Below are 6,707 nucleotides of genomic sequence, written 5' to 3' on the forward strand. Positions count from 1 at the left end.
GAAGAAAGATTCAAAGTTTATTTCCTTTCCATGTGGATATCCAATTATTCCAACTCTACTTCTGGAAAAGATCATTCTTTTCCCATTTAATTTATCTGGCCCCTTTACCAAAAATCAATTGACCACATAAGTGTGAATTTATTTCTGGATTCTCAGTTCTGTTCCATTCATCTATATGTCTATCTTTATGAAACCTTTCATTTTTAATCCTTTGGAAGAGGGTAATATTTAGAGAAAAATATATATGTTCAATGCTGTCCACTGAAGCTTATAATTTATCAAAATTGAAATATGATAATAGGCAAACAAGGACAATTACTGGTTCTTTAAAATGTATTTTTACCACACAGTTTAAAATAAAATGGTAATTAAATCATTTTGGATATTTTACTGAATCTAGAAAAAACTAGAAAAGAAAATCCTATTGTTTAAGGAAATAAGCCACTGCTAATAACTGCTGCATTGATTATATTCATCATGAAGAACAATTTGCAAATTTAAGAGGTATATAAACATTATTATGAGACAATGAAAGCATAGCAAGAGCACACCTAGTTTCTTTAAACTGGTTCAGGTCTTTTCAGCCACCAGTGAATTACATTCTTGCGTATAAAACATAATACTATGATGTAACCATAAGCATGGTTTGACTGTCCCCTCCAAAACTCATGTGGAATCCCCAACTGACAGTATTGAGAAGTGGGTCCTGTAACAGGTGATTGGATCATGAGGGCTCTACACTAATGAATAGATTATTCTATTCATGGATTAATGGATTAAAGTGTTATCATGGGAGAGAAACTGGTGCCTTTATATGAACAAGAAGAGAGACCTGAGCTAGCATGCTCAGCCTCTCGCCATGTGATTCCCTGCACCATCTCAGGACTCTGCTGAGTCCCCACCAGTAAGAAGGCTCTCACCAGATACATCCCCTTAGCCTCCATAACCATAAGAAATATATTCCTTTTCTTTATAAATTACCCAGTTTCATGTATTCTGTTATAAGCAACAGAAAACGAACTAATACACCATAGAACTATCATCAGTAATTTTGAGAAGTGGAGAACACAAGAGTTGCCAGAAGACTGAAGATGCACAGATGTTTCCATTTTCAAAACATAAAAAATGAATTCCAGAAACTAAATGCTAATAAGCATGATATTGAAAGCTGGCAAAATTATAGAACAGATGAAGCATATAGTTTATCAACATCTTTTCAAGTCATCAGTAGAAGATAAAATTGTTTCTTCATCAAACTAAATTACTTAAATTATATACCTGAAAATGGCTAACAAAATGCTGAATTATTGTAAATATCCAGTAAATATATTTTTAAAAAACAAACCAACCTCAAACCTGTCTCTGGCAAATTCTGTAACAAAGAAAGAAAATGAAGTCAAAAACAGAGAAAACTACACAAAATTATGTTTTAAATATTATGCATAATTCTACAGTTAAAAATAGAAAATTTTGGCCTGGGTGTGGTGGCTTATGCCTGTAATCCCTGCACTTTGGGAGGCTGAGGCAGGCAGATCACTTGAGCCCAGGAGTTCCAGACCACCCTGGCCAACATGTTAAATCCAGTCTCTACTAAAAATACAAAACAAAATCAGAAACAAAAACATTAGCCAAGTGTGGTGGTGCGTGCCTGTAGTCCCAGCTACTGGGGAGGTAGGAGAATTGCTTGCACCTGGGAGATCGCGCCACTGCACTCCAGCGTGGGTGGCAGAGTGAGACCCTGTCTCAGAAAAAAAGAAAACAAGAAAAAGAAAAGAAAATCTTGGCTGAGCGCAGTGGCTCACACCTGAAATCCCAGCACTTTGGGAGGGCAAGGTGGGCAGATCACTTGAGGTCAGAAGTTTGAAATCAACCTGACCCACATAGTGAAACCCCCATATCTACTAAAAATACAAAAATTAGCTGGCCATGGTGGCGGGCACCTGTAATCCCAGTTACTTGGGAGGCTGAGGCAGGAGAATCACTTGAACCCGGGAGGCAGAGGTTACAGTGAGCCGAGATCATGTCACTGCACTCCAGCCTGCGCAGAGCAAGACTCCGTCTCAAAATATATTTTAAAAAAGAAGAAAAAAAGAAAAGAAAATCTAGATGAGATGGACTCATCTCAAGTTGTCAAAATTGATAGCTCCTTCTCTGTATGTGGCAGCACTGGTGACACAAAGTATAAACTAGAAAATACCCAAGTGGAAGTTAAATATATGAATTTAGAGTCCAGGGAAGAAGTCAGGGCTGGAATTTGGGAATAGTCAATGCATTTGTGGTATTTAAATCCATCACATCAGAAGAGACCACCACGGAAGAGAATATGGACAGAGGAGATAAGCCAAGGACTGAGTCCTGGAACAACCAGGAATTTATTCATTAAAAGAGAATGAGGAAGCAGCACTTTGGGAGGCCGAGGCAGGCAGATCACCTGAGGTCAGGAGTTTGAGACCAACCTGGCCAACATGGCGAAACCCCATCTCTACTAAAAATAAAACATTAGCTGGGCGTGGTGCCAGCGCCTGTAGTCCCAGCTGCTCGGGAGGCTGAGGCAAGAGAATAGCTTGAACCCTGGAGGTAGAGATTGCAGTAAGCTGAGATCGCGCCACTATACTCCAGCCTGGGCGACAGAGCAGTACTCTGTCTGAAAAAAAAAAAAAGAGAATGAGGAAGTACAGCCAGTGAGGTGAGGGGAAAGAGACATGGGATAAAGTAGATCCTGAAAGCCAAATGAAGCAAATGTTTGAAAAGGAGGAAATGATTGACTGCAGCAAATGCTGCTGAGTAGTCAGGTAAGATGAGGACTGAGAACTGAAGCAAAGTGGGGATTGGACAAGAGCATATTTTGTCCCTAATTGACAAAAGCCTAACTGGAGTTAGTTCAAGATAGAATGAGAAAGGATAAAAGAGAGACAAACAGTACTTTGAAGAGTTCTTGTATAGAGAGGAATAGGAAAATATTGCTGAAGCTGAAGGGGAATGCAAGTTCAAGGAAATTTTGGTTGTTGTTGTTAGCATGACAAATTTTATAACACGTTGCATGCTGGGAAAAATAATTCCACAGAAAGAGAAAAATTGATGATGTAGAAGAGAGGAAACAATTTCAGGAGAAATATTCTTGAATGGTTTAGAGGCATCACAAGTGGAATATCTGGTGTGAGATGCAGCCTACACAACTCGCCCATGCAAGGCAGTGTATATAGGCCCCCATACTGTTAGACCAATAGATTTAGGAGGTGTTGCAGGTTAGTTTTCCCAGAAGGCAGACACTAAGACAGAGTGAGGAGCCTAAAATGTTTACTGGGGAGTGACTCCTGTAAATGGAAAAGGCATGAGTCAGCTGGAGCCATCAGACAACAATGTAGACTTCTATGATGCTGTCCTAACAGTCTCTGCCGGTCCAGCTCCAAAGTCAAGATTGCCTGTTAGAGGAGTCCCACCTTGGATCCTTGGATGGAAATGAACAGACCCTTGCACATTGCCTTGCTCAGTTGTTGGCTGAAGGCCACAAAAGAAGCCTATGGCGTCAGTTTGAAAGCAGAAGTGAACCCTGAAGGGATTAATTGCTAGAAGCTAGCAGCTAAGCACACTCCTTGCAAATAGACAACTAGCCTTTTATTGAAAGGAGAGCTGAGTGGGCACATCTTCATGTCTGACACAGAATAGGAAGATGTAGAAATTCTCTTTTGTTTACTTTCATCTTCACAGTTGCATTAGGCCATTCTTGCATTGCTATAAAGAAATACCCAAGGTTGGGTAATTTATAAAGAAAAGAGGTTTAGTTGGTTCCTGGTACTGCAGGCTGTACAGGAAGCATAGCAATGTTTGCTTCTAAAGAGACTTCGGGAAGCTTACAATCAAGACAAAAGGTGAACAGGGAGCAGGCATGTCATATGGTGAAAGCAGGAGCAAGGGGTGTGGTGGTGTGCCAAATACTTTTAAACAATCAGATCTCATGCACTAATGCATGGACAGCACCAACTGGATGGTGCTAAACCATTCACGAGAAAACCATCTCCATACTCCAATCACCTCCCATCAGGCCCTGCCTCCAATTTTGGGGATTACATTTCAGCATGACATTTGGACAGGGATACACATCCAAACTATATCAACAGTGAAGTAATAAGCAAAGTCATCAGCTTGAATGAGTTGAGGGGAGAAAGAGTGTTGGAGGTTTCTAGCAAGAGGAGAAAACATGAAGCAGTTGACTTGAAGACTGCAAGAGTGAATATAGAGAGATTATTAGGCAGCCCTGATAATTTATTTAGTAGTGTTTAAATTTAAAGCAATATCAACAGAAGAAAGATCAGCAAAAGAAGAAAGAATTATAGAAATAACTGAAGAAGACTTTTGGTTTTTAAAATATTGCTAGCAATTAGTCAACAAAAACAGACTACATGTAAGGAAGCAAGAACCATGCTGGTCTCGTATTTTATTCAAGAAGCAACAAAACATACTCTTAAAATATAAAACATAAAACATATAAAGTTGTGCATCAGAAGATTCTTAGCCCTAAGAAATAGGAAACCCAATATAACTAGTATAGACAATAAGGCAGATTTATTATTTCACATAAGAATTTCTAATTTGGCTCTGAGATTGGTTAATTTAGTGGCTCAAAGACCTAGGTTTCTTCCATTTTTCTGCTTTACCAGGCTCAGGAGATCAGCTTATTCTGAGTTACTCATCCCCTTGTTCATGAGTCGGTCCTACAGTTCCAGGCATTACAAGCAGACATGACAATATCGAGCAGAATAAGAAAGAAGATCTCACTGGCTAGAGTTGTGTCACATGCCCATTCCAAAGCCAATCACTATTAAGGGGAAAGCAATTGATTTAAAGCACGTCTGGGTAGAGAAGGGTGGACTGGCCAAACAAAATCAGAATTTTCTTAATAAGAAAAAAGGAGAAATGGCTGCTGGGTAGGCAATCAACAGTACTTCTATGAGAGGAAGAACATATTGTAACTTGTAAATTTAAAAATCCAGCAAAACTATCATTTTTTTATTGAGGGTACATCCTCAGAAATAAACATACTTAGAAAATATACCACCCATATATCTTTCTTGAAAATATTATAGATAACTGAGAGAAGAATAAGACAACTCATAAAGAAGTCATGTTATGAAACAACTGACAGTGATCAATGAATTCAATAACACAAAGTTAAATCTGATTGTTTTAATTGTTTTTAAGAAGAATACCTGCAAATTACATTAAAAACTAAATACTTAAATGACATTTAAACTAGGATCTGAAAATTAAAAATTATTTAGACAGGTAAAGAGTTGAGAGAAGAGCATGCCAGACAGAAGGAATGATGTGAGCATTTCCTTAAGGCTGGAGCGGAAATAAGCATAACATAGATTAGGAAGGTGTCAGATCACACCAAGCCTTGTGTGCCATGTTAGGGATTTGGAATTTTATTTTAAGCACACTGAACATTGCTAGTGTTTTAAGTATAGTAGTCACATATCTCATTCTATTTTAAGAAGATCATACTGGTTTCTTTCTCTTTTTTTTTAATCATGCCACATTATTTTTAATTACATACAAAGATCTAACACGTCACCCAGGGACCATTTCACCCACTGCTGTTTGGCCGCCAGTCTTTTGTCTCTCTCTTCAACAATGGTGAGGTGGATACCCTTTCCTCAGGAAAAAGAAATTCACAGTTTGTTGCCCCTGCCAATAACAAAAATGTTGGAAAGACGAGTGGCAAACCTGTTGCTGTTGGCATCTTTCATGTGAACCATGTCAAAAGATCCAGGGTGCCTCTCTCTGTGGTGATCACACCAATTCTTCCCAGGTTAGCACTTCCAGTCACCATACACAGGTTACCAGTGTCAAACTTGGTGAAATCAGTAATCTTGCCAGTCTCCTAATCAATCTGAATGATACCATTCACCCTGATAAGGGGATCAGGATAGTGGATGGTGCGAGCATCATGAGTCACAAGACGAGAGATTCCTTTTGTGCCCACAAAGGTTTTTCTCACTTTGCACAACTTGTACTTGGCCTCCTCAGGTGTAATATGATGTACAGCAAAGCGACCCTTGGTGTCACAGATCAGATGGAAATTCTCTCCTGTCTTGTCAATGCTGATGACATCCATGAACCCAGCAGGGTAGGTTATATCAGTTCGGACCTTGCCATCAATCTTAATGAACCGCTGAATGCAAATCTTCTTTACTTCATCTCCTGTCAGGGCATACTTAAGTCTGTTCCTTAGGAAGATGATGAGGGAGAGACACACTCTCAACTTGTGGGACTGGTGGATGGACGAGGAGCAAACACACTGGTCAACTTATCCAGCATCCAATGCTTTGGAGCTGCTACCCACTTCAGATGCTTCTTGGGATCACAAGTCATGGCTGCGTTAAGCAAGGAAAGAGGACCCCCATCTTCCAGTGTGTGTAGAAATTTGGTTTCTCTTTAAAAAGACTGATGAGAGCAAGGCAAGGGTGGAAGTTAGGAAGCTACTGAAGGTGAGAAATTATGTTGTTCATACTGAGCAGGAGTGTGAAAATGAGAAGATATTGATAAATTGGAAATACATGTAGAGATATGCAATAAGACAAGCTGAAGGATTGCAGATGTATGAGGATGAGTTGAGGGAAATGGTAGAATCAAAAGGAGCCAAGCTTTTGGCTGTGTGGATGGTAGTGCCACTTACTAAAAAGGTAAGGACCAAAAGATTAACA

The 6,707-nt window shown here is 39.4% G+C and overlaps 1 pseudogene; it reads right to left on the bottom strand.

Annotated features, from left to right (window-relative positions):
- Positions 1–5,460: 5,460 nt before the first annotated feature.
- Positions 5,461–6,477, bottom strand: LOC134807591 (small ribosomal subunit protein eS4-like; annotated as a pseudogene).
- Positions 6,478–6,707: the final 230 nt, after the last annotated feature.

The sequence above is a fragment of the Pan troglodytes genome, chromosome 10 (assembly GCF_028858775.2).
Source record: "Pan troglodytes isolate AG18354 chromosome 10, NHGRI_mPanTro3-v2.0_pri, whole genome shotgun sequence".
Classification (NCBI taxonomy): Eukaryota; Metazoa; Chordata; class Mammalia; order Primates; family Hominidae; genus Pan; species Pan troglodytes.